The sequence below is a fragment of the Staurois parvus genome, unplaced genomic scaffold (assembly GCF_062004578.1).
Source record: "Staurois parvus isolate SC_StPar_1 unplaced genomic scaffold, SC_StPar_1.0 ptg000165l, whole genome shotgun sequence".
NCBI lineage: Eukaryota > Metazoa > Chordata > Amphibia > Anura > Ranidae > Staurois > Staurois parvus.
Genome location: NW_028317961.1, coordinates 16,864,651 through 16,884,695, shown reverse-complemented (window position 1 = coordinate 16,884,695; position 20,045 = coordinate 16,864,651).

Genomic DNA, 20,045 nt, shown 5'->3' with positions numbered 1-20,045 from the left:
TCTGGCAACTGCAATAAGAGAACGTTGGAGCTGGATTGAGGAAGAATACTGTTTGTCGATTGTTAAATCCATGCCTCAGAGAATTCAAGCTGTTAAGAAAGCCAGACGTTGTGCAACAAAGTACTAGTGGTGTACTGTAGTGTTTTTTTTTTTTTATGATTGAGTGATTCCATATTTTTTCCTCTGTTCTGTTGATCTGCAAAAACAGTTTTAACTGACTACAGTTTTATTTCTTTTTTTTTTTTAAGTGTTTCTTAAAGCCAGAAGGTTGGAATGTTAAATGAAAATAGTTTTGAGGCATGTCTGTGATTAGTTTTTTTTTTTACACAATTAAACAATTGAATGAACATTTTCCAAGAGTGGTGAATCCATACTTTTTTTCCAGGGGTTGTAGAAATGGGGTTAATATTAACTAGCCTTAAAAATGCTCCCTCCAACCTCCAAAAACTTATTTCAACTAACTTACAGTATATAAGATGTGTATATACTGTACTAACTTGTTTTCCGTCCAATCTGGTCACATGATCCTGTGTTAGCAACTAGCAGCTGCAGGGGAGAGGAGAGAGTGAGATACCAGTAACAGCTAGAAATGACTGGGAGCAGTGATCTTGTCCATAGTCTCCTATGGCTCATCTGTTGTCAGCATTCCTTGCTCTCTTTCCTGCAGCTGCTGCTGCCTGACAAAGGAGAGCCAGATCATGTGATCAAACCAGAGCAGGCTGAAAACAGGCAAGTATAGACACCTTTACACAGGTTAGTCAGGATAGGTGTTAGGAGAGGGGAGGAAGCATTTTTAAGATTAATTAGGTTTAGCCCCAAATTCTACTTTAACCAGCTCAGTAAAGTCCCCTACTGCAAGGACACTGCAACTAAGCATATGAAAGGCCAAAAACACTCAGGAGAAAATGAGACAAGAGGTTGCAGTCCCATTTGAAGCCCTGCAACGTGCATTTTGTAAAACTAACAAGATGAACTGACTAAACCCTTGAAATCACAGACCTGGAACAAGAATTCAGATTAGTTTTTATACTTACCAATGCATACCTTTTTCAGATGGGTTCAAATAACACTGACACCATAATAAAAAAAGCATTAAGGCATCAGAAGGAGATCAACAATGGCATCTCCTTTTTTTTCCACTGCACGTTTCCTTGAATTGCATTTTATATAATACTGTATAAAACTATGGGGCATAATTTTAAAGCAGCAAATGTAACATTTATTAATCATTCACTGTCAAATAAATCATTGTAATTTAAACCACACGCACCAGGAAAATACACCTACACTGAAAGTTTGGCATATGTAGCACACACTGCTTTATAAATATGACCCTAAAAGTGGTGAACACAGAATCTGGTGCAACTGTGCATAGTAACCAATCAGATTCTAACTTCAGCTTGTTCAATTAGTGGTTTTAAACCCTTACATATACTCATTGAAGTGACTGGCCTCAGATGATACAGAGAGATGAAAAAAATCATTCAACATAATTTGTACTTGTCTATCTACAGCCATTTTCCTCCTACATCTATTCAAAGTGCAGAATTTACACAGGGACTCTAGCTCTGAAAATCAAGGGGACGGGAGTTGCAGTTACATCAGTGGAGGAGCTCTGAGAGCTGATTGGAGGGAAGGGACACACCCCCTTCACACAGCAAACAGGAACAGAGCTGAGGCTGTCAATCTGCTGGAGGCATTCCCCCATCACCATTTTTCTCTTGGTGTCAGGAAAACTTGTCATAAGTGACTCATGATTATAGCAAAGGAGCAAGGCAGCAGAGAGCAATGATACATAGAGGTTGATTTACTAAAACTGGTGCAGAAACCAACCAGCTTCAAGTTTTTTTTGTCAACGCTTACTTGAACAACTTGAAGTTAGAAGCTGTACAGCTGCACCCGATTTTGCACTCTCCAGTTTTAGTAAATTGACACTTAGTGCTCTGGATTGAGACATGCACACACTATAGTGGGATATGTTGTGTTCATATTTTGTGTGTGAGGTTTACAACCACTTTAAGCAAGTACATCTTCCCCTATGTTTTTATTTTATTTAGTTTTTTCCTTTTTTCATATTTTCCTTAGCACTTTAGAAAAATACATTTTAGTTATTACCAAATGCTTTCACATTCTGTGGGGTAAGGTTTATTTTTTGTAATTCATTTAACCATTTGCCGCCCACCCTATGACCGAATGGCGGGCGGCAAATGTCATCAGCGTTCAGGGTGGACGCCATATGGCGTCCTCACGCAGATGCGCAAATTACGCTCCTGCAGAGCGGCGCAGTGGCGCGATCTGTCACCGGCCGTGCACCTCGGACACAACCGATGACAGATCTGAGTATCGGCCCCGTTGTCGGTACCATGTGACCTGCTGTGACCAATCACAGCAGGTCACATGACAGCTTCATTCATGCCATCCATTGTATACTACTGCCTAGCTGTGAATGGTCACAGCTAATCACATGCACATATCATCTGATTAGCTGTGGCCAAATCACAGCTAAGCACAAAAAAAAATAAAAATAAATAAAAACCCGAATGAATCGATGTCATTCAGGTAAATGCTTGCTTATAGCAAAGTAATTCTTTGCTGTAAGCAAATTGTGTAAAAAAAAATACTGATCACTTCCCCAAAGTAGTACAATGTTACTATGGTAACATTGTACTACTTTGGTCATAGTGAAATATGAAAAAAAAATCTTAAAAAAAGAAAATAAATTAATAAAAAATAATTTAAAAAATTTAAAAAATATATATATTTTTTTTTTCATACTGTCACCAGTCAGTGTCCCTGATCACCGCCATGCCAGTTATATGACGACACTGTACTGCACTGGTGACAATATGTAAAAAAAAAATAGTGAAACTCATTTTTTTAATTTTTTAATTTTCCGAAAAATTATGACATAAAAAATACAACTTCAAAAAACTCGTCATGCCTCTTATGAAGTACGTCGGACTGTCTACTTTTCAAAAAGGGGTCATTTGGGGGATATCTGTACTGTTCTGACATTCTTGGACCTCAAGAAATTAGATTGGCTGTCAGTACTTCAGGATTGATCAATTTTCAGATCTATACCATAGTTTGTGAACTCTATAACTTTCCTACAAACTAAAAAATACATCCTAATTTGGGTTATTTTCACCAAAGACATGTAGCAGAATACATCTCGGCCTAAATTTATGAAGAACAATTATTTATTTGCAAACCTTTATAACAGAAACAAAGAAAACTTTTTTTTTTCAAAATATTTGGTCTTTTTTTGTTAATTTAGCAAAAAATAAACACCCCAGTGGTGATTAAATACCACCAAAAGAAAGCTCTAGTTGTGTGAAGAAAATGATAAAATTTTAGTTTGGGTACAATGTTGTATGACCGCGCAATTGTCATTCAAAGTGTGAGAGCGCTGAAACCTGAAAACTGGCCTGGGCAGGAAGGTGTAAAATTGCCTGGTATTGAATTGGTTAAAATCCTGAATTAATACAGCATTTACAACTTTGGTACGTATAGTACTACATTTCAGGTGTAGTAGATAAATGTGATTAAGAAATCAAGAGCACACTAAGCAGTTGTTCTATTAAGGCACCAAATGGAATTACACTCATTGCTGGAACTTTCGTTTACAGTACATACCAATGACTAAACAAGGCTTAATAAGGTCAATTAATGTCACACAGCTTGAAATGTAAAGTAGAGAATCACTAACAATGAGGCAACAAAGAAGATGGGGACAAAACTAGAAATCAAGGACAAACAACAATTTCCTACTATAAAAAACTACAGCTCTCTAATAACAATTGTATCTATCTATCTATCTATCTATCTATCTATCTGTCTGTCTGTCTATTTCTATTTAACTATCTATCTCTTTATCTTTTTAACCCTTTTGCTGCCAGGTCTGTATGTCATACGGACCTGACAGCGGGGCTTTTGTACACAGTCCAGTGGCTGTAACCACCAGGATTGTGTATAAAACTAACAGGCAGACTCCTGCCTGTCAGGTGGAAACATTTGGGTGGCTGCGCTGCTGCCTGATCGCTTCCACAGCCCTCGGTACCGCCCCCCCTCTGTGTGCACTCCTGCCATGTATCTGGACCCACGCTTGCCCGGGGAGCTCCATAGTGGGTGCCAGTGGATGGAGGGGAGAGAGGAGAGCGAACAAATGTTTGCTCTCCTCCCCTTTTTCTTTTTGACTCAGAAGACAATTTTCCAGGTCACTGCTGTCACTTTCTTGGCTAACACAGACGAGAAGCAATGTATTTCAATGCAGTCTGTACTGCAATACATTGATTGAAGGCCAGAGGAGACATGCAGGGTCTTTTAGACCCTGCACATCTTAATAAAGAGAACCTGTCACCTAAAAATCATCACATAAGGGTCTTTGCCCCCCCCCATGTAATGAAAAAGTAAAAAAAAAAATTGTATTGCAAAAAAACAATGTTACACCCAAGCACATAACACCCCCCCCCAAAAAAAATGTTGAGGCCCCTCCCACCCCACATATATGCCTGTACAAACACAAATGCACAAGTCAGGGTGCCTATGTGTGAAAACGTCAATTGCAATACACATGTTACATGTTGCCGCGCACACTGGAGTGAGAGCAAAAATTATAGCACAATACCTTCTCTGTAACGCTAAACTGATGACCTATAGGGGCTTTTGAAGCATCGCCTCTAGAAAATATAGGGCACTGAAGTTTGTTGCTATTTCATAGGTGCTCACAAATTTAAGGTTTGGCACGTTGGGTATCTATTTACTCGACACAACGTCATATGTTATACAAAGATGTGGGTAATTTATTCAATTTGTTCGCCCTAAAATTCACATTAGTGTGTTTTTCGCTGAAATTTTGCATTTCCTAGATCTTTGCAGTAATATTGTGTGATATAAAAAATTGGAACTACTACTATTTTATTCTCTAGGGTGTTTGCTTTAAAAAAATACTGTATATAATGTTATGGGGGTTCTGTGCAATCTTCAGGCCTAAACCTATTTTTTAAACGTGAGCAAAAAATGCAAAAATGGCTCTGGCAATGTAAAAGCTAATCAACTATTCTTTTGGTATCTACCATGTGAGAGAACATCTACTGTATTTCTCTATTAGATTATATGTGTATCAAAATTTATATTATGTCTAATTTATACTGTTTGATTGTATTTAGTGTACTATCATACAACCATTCCATCCTGAGGAATCGGCATTTGGAGTGAAACGTATTGACATTTAATATGGAGAGAACACTTCAGTATTTATTTCAGCATTGGCCTATTAAAGGAAAGAAGCTTGCAAACAGTTACACCATTTATTTTTGAGTTGTATACTCTGGGCCCTTTAGAGGACCCGAATTAACTCTTTAAAGCAGTTGTAAATAAACTATTCTTTTATAAAATTGTTGGCTATCTCATGATCATGCCTGTAAGACTTGAAATTTTTCAAAGGAAGCTGGAATTGCTATAGGCAAATAATTCTAGGCATTCATTTTGAGAATAGAGCCATGTCCTAAACAAGGAAAAAATTAGGATGTCATCTTTTCAAATCTTTGTCTGTCTCTTTCAGATGGTTCCTTTAGTGCTTGGCCGTCAACTCAGTGGACATATTCCAGTAGGTTTTAAAATGATAGAAATCCAGCAAGGAAACTATCTCTTTTAAATATCATATCACATTTTAAAAGAGAGATTTTAGTCCTGTCTGAAACCCTACATCCAAGCAATAAGAGTAGAAAGATGGGTACAGACTGTAGAAGCCAATCTTTAAGGCTAACAGTACAACAGCAGTGCAATATTGAATCCCAAGTACATTCCAGGCACATGGTTGTCCATTCTGGTAATTTAATGATGTTGGATCTGAGCATCACAGAAGGTGGCAATGCTATTAATGGCATTTTTCAGCAAACAGATAATTCACCTGAAACAGTGGCACAGTTTATGAGAGAGGGATGTGCAAGCTTTGTACCCAGGCAATGCCTTTGTCATTTATTGCTCTTGGAAAAAGTACCTCTCAGGAAAAGAGTAAATTATATCTGTAATAAAGCATATTAGAATTTTCAGCTCTAAAATAACCAAGAACAATTTCTGCGTTGGGGACCAGAAATTGGATCAACCATTTTCTCAGGATTCCATGTACAGTATATGTAAAAAATAGCAGTGTAATTTTGTAGACAAGTCACTCAAAAGGTACAGCTGATGAAGCAATCAAGCATATTTGACACCGTGAACTTTTGGCATGAACATCTCAAGGTTCTTTTATGAAAAGGACACACTAATGAAGTGTCTGCAGGGATCTTCAAGTGTGCTGAGAAGACAGACATCAAATGCCACTGAGTAACTGGGGAACAGCATTCCTCTGGTTATGTGGGCTTAAACTGAGACTGTCATAGCCAGGAAAGACATGGCAGAATAAACAGATGCAAAATTTCCATAAAACCAAGCAAAACATATCAGGAACACAATAAAAAGGTGTAATGATAAGCATTCCAGAATACATCTAATGAGACTCAGTAGATGCAAAGCTTATTTGTAGGAAATGTTAATCACTCATCCTCTTGTGGGTCATTACTGCTGATTAGTGGGGCTAGGGGTAAGGAGCACAAACATATCATTTTCTCTTTCTATGCTACTACTACTTTTGGGGAAGGGGTGGAACAATTAGACAGGGAAGAGCAAGTATAACCCTTGTTTTTAACATGAGCTGTTAGGACAAGTCGATTTGTTGCAGGCTGGCTGGCAAGTTGAGCTGGGAATTTTGCTTTGTTGCTTGACAGGTGTCACCCTGTCATGTGCTCCTTGGTGCGAAGGCCAGTTATAGGTTGGGGCAGTTTCCATTTGTACCATTGGTAATTTGGTGAGAGGGCACACTGGACACATTTGTTGCAATTATTCTATATGCTGGGTGTCCAGTGTACCCCTGTGCATTTGAGGAAGGTTGGGCTCGCTCCATTATGCCTGTCCTCAGTCTATCCATTATTATATATGTGCTTCTACTATGGAGGCTCTCAAAATTTACAGATTTAGGACTGTAGATAATATTTGGGTGCCGTGAAGCAGCTCTGCAGCTTACACATGTATTTGCAAATGTGTGCAAACTAAACTGTTTTTAATGTGAACTGTTAGACAGGACAATTTGGTTTGTTCCAGGTTGTCTGGTAAGTTGAGCTGGGAATTTATTATTTTTTTTACATGCTTTACCTTAGATTGTACACCCCTTGAGGGTAGGGACTGATGTGAATGTACAATATATATGTAAAGCGCTGTGTAATTTGACGGCGCTATATAAGTACCTGTACTAAAATTGCCCTTCCATGTACTCCTTGCTGTTATAGGTTGGAGCAGTTGCCGTTTAAAGCTGCGCTGGAGCCTGCTGCTGAGGCAGTCTGAAATTCTTGATACCACATTAGTTATCTGCAAGTTGTTGAAGAAATCTGTAAGATCTTGAGTAGTTCTAAGAGGGAACTATTTCCCATTCTATGAAGAAATATCACCAACAGTAGGTAATTCTGTGTTTTCTCAGAGTATTAAGCAACTGTCTAAGAGCTGTACAGCTTTGGAGGGTAACAGGAGTTAGGACTTAGTAGAGAAATATCTGTGCACTATTAAAAGCAAATATTTAATTCTGCTTTGCTACTTGTAGAATTTTCTTTAAGTAGGACATTTTGTAAGCAGCAAGTCATATCTTCAAAGGGAGACTACTCCGTGCCTCTTAGTCTGAGGGCTCTATGAGCATGATTAAACTCACTCTAGGACTCTGTTGACCTGTCCAAGAAATGATTAAAAATAGCTTGAAGTGCTTGTATTAGCTGGTTAGAAGGCACCATCTTTGATACCCCACTTACCCTTATGTTATGAGACCAGTCTCTATTATCCAATTTTTCTATTTGATGATTGATAGTGATAAGATTGGCATTGTGTGTCTCGGCTACCTTTTCTAGCCTTGCAATGGCCTTGTCACAGTTGATGCCTCTCCAACCTCCTGACAGTGTCAGGAAGTCAACCTAAAAGTCAGTAATGGCTGCTGACATTGTGCTTTTAATGTCAACAGCAATATAGCTCATGTCTGCTAATGGCTGAGTGGTACTGTTTGAGTGTAATGTGTTACTGTATATCCTAATACTTGGTTGGACTCCTTACTGGATTCTTCAACTGCATGCACCTATGCCATCTTAAATGTAGACTCTGCAGACTGGATCATAAATGGAACAAGTCATAGATATTTCTCTAAGCTGAAGAAGTTGGGTGCACTATAAACTGGAAGGGGCCTCCATATTCTGGTATTTTATGGTTTATATATTTTTTAATGTACATTATAGATTACAATTAATACTTTCTTCCTGCACTCTGTTAACACAACATGTATATGGCTGTAAAGCAAAAATCTAATGGGCCTGCCCACACAAAAGTGTTCTTTTACTTTAACAGTGGGAACTATTAGTTGTAGGTATATCTACCAACCTTTGTGAGTTCCAGCTAATCCTCCTGCACTTTATCCATAATATAAAATGACTATATAATTCAGCAGAAGTAGTGACTCTTCATAATGGCCAAAGTAGATGTTTACTCCAAGGAATTCAAGTGCAGATACAGTATTTCACCAAGGGTATCCTGGAGAAAAGTTTCAGATTGTTAGGTAGTTTAATTTTCCGGCAGTTGCTAAAAATATAAACATCAGTTTGGGTGGAATGTCCTTTTAATTCCATATTTTGTTATTGTAATTGTGTTTTTGAAAACCAAGTTCATAATGAATTTATAAACAACCTATTGTGACAATTAGAGGAAACATAATTCACTTTACTTTTTACATCCCAATCAGATGGGCACTTACAACCTGGTAGTTTAATGAGCACCTTGTTTATGTGACTTCACTTGCCAGGTGCTGCATGCAGGCAGTCTGTTCAGGTCTATGGGGACACAGAGGCTGCACAGACACAGCTGCTCTTCCCAATTTGACAGCCACACGATTGTGCACCTGCATTCAGGGCCGTTCCCCAGTGTCAAATTGGGATGAGTGACTGTACCAATGTTATACACAAAATTTGCGAGTGAAAAGTTTTTATTAATGTTAAATTATACATGTTGTAAAAACAAAAACCCCCAAAAAACTAAATAAAATAAAATAAATATGCTAATATAAATCTCAAACATTACATATACCAGCTGCTCGACACCTATGACTTTCATAATAGACAGTAATGCTAAGAATATAAAAAAACAGCATTAGTGCTAGTAATCAACATATCTCACTCCATAGTGCAATAGTGCATTCAAACAAATACATTACATGAAACTTGTAATTTCAAATAGTGATAATAAAGTCCTTCACAATAATGATGTTAATAATGTGCTGTGTCCTTTAAATTTTGTTTCTTTAAATTCCGTGACATCTCCTGTGTTTATACTGGTAACACTTTGTAAATAACCACCACCAGTTGTGCGCTCACCTCCACTATTTTACCTCACAATCTATGCTTGGTCAAATAAACACTTTTGTCCCTTAGGGTAGACCCAGATGAATTCTTCAGAATGGCGCTGTAAACCTCTTCAGCCTTGAGATCCATTCCACCTTAACCACTTGCCGTCCGGTGGCAGTGCAGGGGCGGGTTGCCATTCATAAATGGTGCCCGCCATTTTGGATTGTGCACGGTCCCTGGGAGTGTGCTGCACCACGATCTGGTACCTGTGTCCGGAGGACACAGCGGTACACTGATCGCTGTACGAGACCTCTGTGTGAGGTCCCGATTATGTGATCACTGATTGGCCAATCAGTGATCACATGAACAGTAGTAAGCATCATTGCTTACTACGTGTGAAATCTGTGAATGATCACAGAGATCACATGGTACAGGGCTATTCACAACAGCCTTGTACCATGTGACAAGCTGTGACCAATCGCAGCTCTCACAGTATTTCTCAATGGCTGCAAGAATGCATCCAGAAAGAAGGAGAAATGATCAGTGTAAAAAAAAAAAATCTTCATCACCCCCCACAAGTAGTACAGTGTCACCATGGTGACACTGTACTGCTAGGGTGACGGTATGTTAAAAAATAATATTAATAATAATAATAATAATATAAAAAATTTAATAAAAATGTAAAATTAATTTTTTTAAAAATGATAATTTTTGGTTATAAACTAATTTGGGTTATTTTTTTTACTAAAAAGATAACTGAATAAATTTTGGCCAAGATTTAGGAAGAAAGATTATTTATTTGCAAAAAGATTATTTATTTGCAAAAAGAGAAACACTTTTTTTCTAAATTTTTGGAATTTTCATTTATATAGCAAAAAAAAGAAAAAATCCCAGTGGTGAATAAATACCACCAAAATAAAGTTTTATCTGTCTCAAAAAAATGTATATGGGTACAGTGTTGCATGACCGCGCAATTGTCATTCAAAGTGTGACAGCGCTGAAAGCTGAAAATTCGCCTGGACAGGAAGGGGGTAAAAGTGTCCGGACATGAAGTGGTTAAACTCCACCACATGTACACAGAATACACTAACATAATGCTTTATCCTTTATAAAATTGTATTTACTCCACAAAAGTATTAAAATGCATTCACATTTCTAAGGGACCAGATCGCACCAGATTTATACAGTTTAAAAGACCCCAAATTTTGTAAAGTTGTACAAATTTTCATGTAAACGCCAGACAGTTACCACACTTGACATCTCACAACAAGTTTCGTGATGTCAACCAAGGTCCTGTCCCTATGCGTTTTGTCACCGCACATGTGACGTCCTAAGGAGGATATGATTAGACCACATGCCACTCACTATATATTTGGATACAACCAGCACCATTTTGCCGTAGCCCATTACTTTAACTGAGCTTCTGGGTGCCATTTTCCTGTCGCTAACCATCCCAAATATATGCTTAATTCTCCACTGATGTATAAATTACTAAACTTTAATATGCTTATATCGCACAAGTTTTGATAAACCTTTACAAACAATATACTGTATTAATTCCACAATAAATATAATATATAACCCATATACCTCAGATACAATGAGTAGTGATATTCCCAGACCATTCACTATGGAATTGACTACATCCCTGCTAATTATCTAGAGTATATCCAAATGTCTGTGAATATCACCTTTTTAAATCAGTAAACTATAACTTCAAATACATGTATACATAAAAATAGAAATAAAATGAAAAATATGTATAAAATATAAAAAATAAATGGAAATAAAATAAAAATAAATAAATAAAAGTCCCCTAGCTGCAAATATTGAAAATTGGTTAGAAATCACTCAATAACAAGTTAAATTAAAATCCTTATTTAAACCATGTGGTGCTAAGGTTTTGAGCTCATGAGTCCAAAAGGATTCCCTTTTGCTCAAATCCCAAATTGTATTTCCCTCTCTCCATATCCTTTTATGGGTTTCAATCCCCCAAAATTGTAACTTAGTATAATCTTTATTATGTACTTTCAGAAAATTCTTGGACAGGAAATGTTTTGGATACTCAATGCTAATATTATACTGTATACATTTTCCTTTAAGCGGTCTTTGAGAGCCATTTTTGGCCTCCCAACATACTGATAACCACATGGATAAGATCTACTGTACAATAGCCTACAGTACCACATGAGATGAAATCTTTAATATTATAAACTCTCCCCGTGGTGTGACTATCAAATCAAATGACGCAATTATCTTTGCCCCTTTTCTCTAGACATTAAAGTGTTACTAAACCCAGGACCCTGCATTCACTCTGATCTCCAACAGTACACAGAACATGGAAGTGCAATTATTTTAGTAAATATAAACTGCTAAATACCTTTTCTGATCAGCAGTTAGAGCAGCCTTGTGACTTCTATCAGTGTTCAGCAGAACACTGGTTAAAACTTGTAGGAGGAGTTTTCTTTCTGCTCTAGGAGGATGCAAAACCCCTGACCTCTGTCTGGACAGTGCTGATTTGCCCTGTGCTGATCACATACACTCTCCCAAGCAAAAAAAAAAAAACCTTTCTAACAATACACACTAAACTGAGCATGTGCAGAATGGCTACGGGTTCAGTCTGTCTTATCAGGAGATAAAAGTTGGACATTTGATTAAGAGGAGGAGCAGAGAAGATAGGATCAAAAGGCCTTTTTACACAATGCAGAGGATTAACCGTTAGTGAGTATAACAAGCATGCATTACTGCATGTACAGACTGATTTTACTGTTGTGGGTTTAGTAACACTTTAATACTAGGCCAATATCCAGGATAACATCACCCCTCCATAGCACAGCAACATCAAGCAAATGGAGTTATAGGTTAATTAATAGTTGAGGAATACCCAAATGAGAATCTGTTTAAAATAGATATAATAAAGGTGATAGTGTGTTGTATTGTTTCATTTGTAAACCTACCCTGGAGTATGGTGAAACATGGATGTGAGAGTTCATTTTTAATTTTCAATTTTTATTTTCAAATTTAATTTTTCATTCTTTAATGAGTTTTTTTTCTTTTCTTTCTTCTTTTTGTGTGTATATTCTCATTTGCTTTTGGTCACGTGTTTGTGGTGATCTGCGATGCCGGGTCAATGTCCCCCCATTGTAAGTTGTCTGGTATGGGGACATTAGTACCCGCTCGGTCATCTGGCATGAGATATTTAGTACGGGTGGTACTGCCCTGCAGCATCGGACCACCAGGGCTGAGTGCGCTTGCCTTAACATCTTCCTTTCTTGCACTCCATATAGATTCCCTACATCTGGAGCACAAGTGCTGCTAACCCAGAAGTGACAACATGCGATGCGTCCCACATCACTTCCAGTCCGCGATGGTGGCATACCAGGCCGCTCTGTTTACTGTCTTGCACTCCATATGGATCTGTCTTGGAAGCTTATCTGTTGAGATTCCATATGGCCTGTATAAACAACATGTGACCTGTATTTATCATCGATGACTGATTTTCTATTAGTTGTAGCTTATGTGTTGGAAGTTTGTAGATTCATTTTATGGGTAACACACATTTTGTATAAAATATTTCTTTGTTTAGCCCTTTCCCTCTACTATGGAGGAAGTACTTTAACCTTGCCTACTGAAAGTATCTTAAGTGCACATGGAGCTAGGACAAATTTAGTTGTTCTAGGTAAGATCATAGATAATATCAATATCCAATCCTACCATACAGGTACATTTATATTTGTTTCCTTGGGTTGTGAAGTGCTTTGAGATTGTGTTCCTCCCCACGGGCCCGGCAGGCTGTGTCACCAACTACACACTTTCTCTGGTGTAAATACAAGGTGAACGTTTTTCTTTTTCGTTTTCTTTCTCTTGGTAGAAGTATAGGGTTGATGTTGTCTTATGTTAATTGGAGGATGACATGTGTATTTATAAATGTATATTCCCACAGCAACTAATCCAAAAGTTATTTTCCAGAGAGATGCATTTAATCAGCTCAGAAAAAATCTATAAAACAGAGGTACAGACAAAGCAGATGACAGGATATTCATGCAATCATCAGACACCTTCAGAGGACCCACTTTCTCCTATCCCACTTTCTCCTGTCACCAACTCAACCAAAAAACCTTCCTAATATACTTTTGCCATTGACCAAAGTGTTGAGCAATCTGATTAGCTGGTTTTATGAGCATGTTTGATCTTAATCAAACTTTTATTTTACAATGCTGGTAGATTTGCAAATAACCTGCTCTGAAACTTCCCCTGGCTCTCCACATTTATCCAAAAACAGGGTAACACAACATAACAAAGGTAAGGAAATAACCTCATGCATAAATTAACATAGTAAGGAGTCCTTGGCTATCTTTTGGTCAATAGCGTGAATATGCACTATATATATATATATAAATATACACACACTATCTCACAGCAGTGAGTACACCCCTCACATTCTTGTAAATATTTTATTATATCTTTTCATATGACAACACTGGTACCTTTTTCATAGGCTTTTTTGAGTTTTGGCAAGGACACAAGGGCCCCATGATCCCCTATTGCCTGGGGGCCCCATGAGCTGTCAGTCTGCCCCTGGTCCCCCCATTGTAAGTTGTCCAGTATGGGGACATCAGTGCCCGCTAGGTCAGCTGGCATGGGGTATTTAGTACAGGTGACACTGCCCTGCTGCCTCAGACCACCAGGGCTGAGTGCAGTTGCCTTAACATCTTCCTGTCTTGCACTCCATATGGATTCCCTACATCTGGAGCACAACTGCTGTTAACCCTGAAGTGACAACATGCGGTGCGTCCCACATCACTTCCAGTCCGCGATGGTGGCGCTCCGGGTCGCCCTGTCTGCTGGGGGCAGAGATTTTGCCAAGGACAATGAGTGGGGGGAGGAGCCTACTTTGATCTCTCAGGTACTATAGACCCATAGTGACTCTGCCCGTAAGAAGAAGATGATCTCAGGAAGGACCTTTCTGTGCACCTATGCTATATATAGTCATTATGATGCGGAGACATCTTCTTTGTGCGCCATCTTGACCACATGCTGTATAGTAGTCAGTGACACAGTATTTACCATACCGGTAAGGTATTTGTAGTTTACTATGGGACTTTTTTTTTTTAAGGAACTGAGGACTATACTTAGTTCTCAATTGGAAACGTATCTGTTGAGATTCCATATGGCCTGTATAAACAACATGTGGCCTGTATTTATCATCAATGACTGATTTTCTATTAGTTGTATCTTATATGTTGGAAGTTTGTAGATTCATTTAATAGGTAACACACATTTTGTATAAAATGTTTCTTTGTGTAGCCATTTCCCTCTACTATGGAGGAAATACGTTATTCTTGCTACTGAAAGTCTCCTAAGTGCACATGGAGCTAGGACGAATTTAATTATTCTAGGTAAGATCTCTGTGCTTTGATATCTCTATGGTTTGTGTATTCTCCTGTATCCCGCATATATTATATCAATATCCAATCCTTCCATACCAGTACATTTATATTTGTTTCTTTGGGTTGTGAGGTGCTTTGAGACTGTGTTTATCCCATGGGCCCGGCAGGCTGTGTCAACAAATGCACAGTTCTGTTAGTGTAAGTACAAGGTGAAAGTTTTTCTTTTTCCTTCTCTTTTTCTTGGTAGAAGCATAGGGTTAATTCAGTGTATTCTTTTTCTCTTTCTTTTATAGTCCTTGGAGGGTATAGTTCAATCAAATTTTATATATATATATATATATATATATATATATATATATATATATATATATATATATATCTGATTGGCTATCGGGGATCAGGAAGGAATGTTTTCCCCTGCAGGAGCAAATTGGGTCATGCTTTGCTGGGTTTTTTTTTTGCCAGCCTCTGGATCAATGGTGGGTGTAGGATTATAACTGCTTTTTTTGGTTGAAATGGGTGAAATTTTGTCTTTTTTCAGCCAGACTAAATATATATATATATATATATATATATATTTCTGTGAACAATTGTTACATTCTGTAATTACAGTTTCTTTGTGCATATTGTTTCAGCAGTTGTTTATATTGAGATCTGAGGTCTTGATGAAATGGGATTTTCCTGCGAAATGCATTGACAATTTATAAGCTGATCTGAAGAGTACATCAAATGCTACAGTATGTTGGATGGCTAATATGCTTACATGTTTTAAATTATTTTAATGGAACTGTTTGATATATGTTAACACCCCCCATTCGGTTCGCGGCCGAACATTCAAACTTAATGAAAGTTCGACCGCAAACTTCCAACATAATGCAAGTCTATGGGACTCGAACTTGTAAATTCAAAAGTGCCAATTTTGAAAGATTATATGTAAGTTATTGACCATAAAAGGGGTATGGGGACTCGGGTGCTACACTGAGGGACATGGATCAGTGAAAACAAATTTTCAAAAAGATGTTTTTAAAGGGGCAGTCAGTTTTCATTGCTTAAAGTAAAAAAAGAAAAAGAAAACTTCCTTTAAATATCATGCCTAGGGGTCCCTTTAAAATACCTGCAAATTTGCATATCTGTACAATGTATAAAACCTGCTAGAGCAGGACTGACTTTTTTTTTTAAAAGATCACATTTTTATTTAAAAAAAAAACAGCATGGGGTCCCCCCCCCAATCCTTACCAAACCCTTTAGGTCTGGTAGGAAGGTTAGGAGGGACCCCACAGTAAAAAAAAAATAAATACATTAAAGTGTGTGGGGTTCCCTCTAAGAGCCATACCAGGCCTTTTAGGCCTGGTAGGCCTTTTAGGGGAAACCCACCCCCACAAAATGGGAGGGAAATGCATGGGGCCCCCATAAATTCCTACCAGACCCTTGATCCAAGCACAGGCCTGGCAGGCCAGGAAAGGGGGGCGAACAAGCGCTCCCCCCTTCCTGAACCATACCAGGCCACATTCCCTCAACATGGGGGGTGCTTTGGGATAGGGGGTCCCTCCCAAAGCACCTTTGTCCCCATGTTGATGAGGACAAGGGCCTCTACCCCAACAACCCTGGGCTGTGGTTGTGGGGGTCTGCAGGGGGTGACTTATTGGAATCTGGAAGTCCCCTTTACCAAAGGGGCCCCCAGATCCCGCTCCCCTTGCAAATGAGTATGGGATACATAGTACCCCTACCTATTCACCAAAAAAGTGTAAATGTGAATTAAAAACACAACAGTTTATGACAAGTCCTTTAAAAAAATGGTTCCATTGGGGGCGTGTCCAAGATGGCGACCGGAGCGGCCGCATAATCCGGAGCTCCGGCGCCGAACTTTTGAATCCGCTGCCATCCGTGCAGCAGCGGATCACAGCGGGGCAGCGGAGGCCCCTGGGGAGATCTCCTGTACCTGGGAGAGGGGCCCCGGGCAATATTTCCGCCATCTGTGGTGGCGGACATCCACGGCCTGGTGCGGCCACGTGGGCCGGGCTCCGGCGCCTCGATTTCCACCCGCTGCCATTCGGGTGGTGGGGGATCGCTCGGGGACATCCGAGGCACCCTCTGCATCTGCTGGACCTGTGAGTGGGACGCCGCTGTGTGTTGCCGCTCCCCACTGCGGCGGGCAGCTGTGGCCTGCTCCATCTGACGGGGCCCTCCTCTCATCCGGTCACAGTGAGTAAGGGGGGACGGGCTGGCAGTCATCAGGTCCCCCCACAGTGATTTGGGGACCGGGTTTCGGGGCTGAATCCCCGGACGCCATCTACCTCTGTTGCAACGACCCCTGTCGGGCTCCATGGCCTACTGGGGCCCTGATACTGCTCCGAGGGGTGTCTTCCTGGATCTGCCCCGGAGGGCCCTGTGCTCAATATTGGAGGATCTCTGCTTCACGCTTGCCCCTCATCCTTCTTGGGCCCTGGGTTGGGACCTGGTGCTGTATTCCTGCTTCTGAATGATATAAGGTGGTTACTGCAGCCTATGTCCTCTCTGCCCTTTCACGGCCTGCTAAATATTTTTACAATATAATGTTTTCACGGATGACTCTGACAGCATTCATGTAACTACAACCTTGAATCTATTTTGGGCGTTATAGGTCTCCTGGGGTTATTATCTTCATTTCTTATCCAATTTTCAGTTGATCACCCCCAGGAGACTCCCTGTATGCCGTCCACCAAGAAAAAAAGGGGACAAGCTCAAAAGTCCCTTACGACATACCTACTTAAGGCACAGGAGATTTGCAGCATGTCTCCAGTCAATACAGAGCGAGCATCCCTGTCTGATCCCACCCTCGTCAGTGAAAATACACAGCAACTCACAAAGGGGGACCTGGAGTCCTGCTTGGAATCTATGTATGCCAAGCTAGCCGCTAAATTCCAATCAGAATTGCATAAAAGCACTAATGTTCTCTCTCAGGAAATAGCCACATTGGGCTCCAGGACCGACCGCTTAGAAACCAAACACGATGAACTTAGCTTAGCCTATGGTGAACTTTCCAGAGAGCATGATCATCTACAAACGGCTTTTTTACAACTGCAGGTGCAGGTCGAGGACCTAGATAATTGTAATCGCAGGAATAATCTGCGAGTCAGGGGAATTACGGAGTCTATTTCTGACCTCTCATTAACCATAACCAAATTATTTAAATCACTCCTTCCGGATCGCGACCCTGGATCTTTTGCCTGTGACCGCATCCATAGAGCCCTACGCCCTAATCCTCCTGCTGACAAGCCGCCTAGAGATATTGTCCTATGTATGAAGGATTTCTTGACCAAAGAAAACATACTCAGAGCTGCTCGTAATACCCCAACGATCTCTTTTGAAGGATCGGTTTTACAAATCTTTCCAGATGTTTCCCCGGCCACGTTGGAGAAGCGTAGAAAAATGAAAGAAGTTACAACTGCCCTGTTCTCAGCTCGTATCCGCTACAAGTGGGGCTTCCCTTTTAAGCTGATAGTTCCACATAATGGGAGCACATATATAGCTACATCCCCTCCTGAAGGTAGAGCAATCTTGGCCAAATTAGGCTTGGCGGATGCCCCATCACCTCAACGTCCACCCTCCACCCCTCGTATCTCTCCCATTTGGCATACCCCATCTCCACGGAGGGATAGAAGGAGAGTCAGACAAGAACCGGGTTGACAGGTCCATTCTCACTTGCCTAATACCCTTTGTTTTGACAGTCCTTAGACCTGCCTATTGTCTCTTATGACTTTACCAAGAATTGGGACACAGGGATTTGGCTCTTTATCTCTTACATTGTCAGGATGTGTATTTCTGTGGTTACTGCTGTGATATTTTTGTAATTCTGAGTAGTATATGTGCCTTGCATTGATAACTGGACGAGTTAAGGTATAACAAGGGTCTTCGGACCCTCCTAATTACGCCCATTAATTTATGGTTTCACAACTCTTTGACACGTTACCCCACCCTGCCTCCTGACATGGCCGGAGGTGTCGCCGCCCAACTAAGGGGGGGTAGCTCCGTTTTCCATGTTCTAAGGAGACAGGGTCTGGGCCCATTTGGCCCCTTAATGTTTGAATTGTTTGTTTTATCAGGTATGACAAATTTTCTGCCTGATCCATGTTCTTCAGTTACCCTCTCAATTGTAGGAGCTATTACAGCCTCCTCCTCATTGTTTTTCATTTTCTCTTTTCTCAAAACTTTAGTGCATGAGGATGGTATTGTGTCGGTCTGTGGACATCATGACCCCCATGTTGGGGTCTGGGGGTCCCCTAGGCTGGTACTGCCACCTGTACGTCTGTCTGATGGTGACCTACGGGTCTCTATGTCTAGCCAAATAATTTTAGGGGATATCCTTGCAATGTGTACTTTTATGATGATAGTGGCAAGTTCTGTTTATTATGGTAATTCAATGTATTTCGCATAATGTCCAGGGTTTCAATTCGCCAAATAAGCGCAAAACAGCCTTTCTTCAATATAAATGACTTGGAGCTAAAATCATCTTATTACAAGAAACACATTTTGCAGCCGCAAAACACCCAACATATTTTCATAGATCCTATAGGCAGGGGTATTATACCCTACATTCCTCCAAGAGTAGGGGAGTGGCCATCTTTCTACTTAACTCATTCCCCTTTGAGGTTCAACATGTGTATCGTGATCCGGACAGTAGGTTTATCATTCTTAAAGGCACCCTTTCAGGTCGAGAACTTACAATTGCTAATGTCTATGCACCGAATTCAGCACAAGCTACCTTTTTTTCTAAATTTTTTGGAGCTCTGGATAGGTATTTGTCCCCCCATCTATTGGTGGGTGGTGATTTTAATCTGGTGGCAAATCCTCTTTTGGACCGTAGTTCCTCCTCGCACTCTTCCCAGGCTTTCCCAAAATCTCTTACTAAGAAACTAGATGCCCTCCAGTTGGTGGATGCCTGGAGAGCGCACAACACAGGAGCCAGGGATTACACATTTTATTCCCACCCACATGACTCTTATGCTAGATTAGACTATATCTATTGTACTCCTATTTTACTAGCTAATTCTAGGATAGCTTGTATTCATTTGAGCCCCTGGTCGGATCACAGTATTATGGCTTTATCTATCACGTTTGTGGGATTGGCGCCTACTCCCTTTTCTTGGAGACTTAATGACTCTATGCTAACTGATATTGACTCTCACCAGGAGGTGGATTATATCTCTTCAGGAATACTTTCAATCTAATTCTACCCCTGATATTTCCCCAGCCACACTCTGGGTAGCCC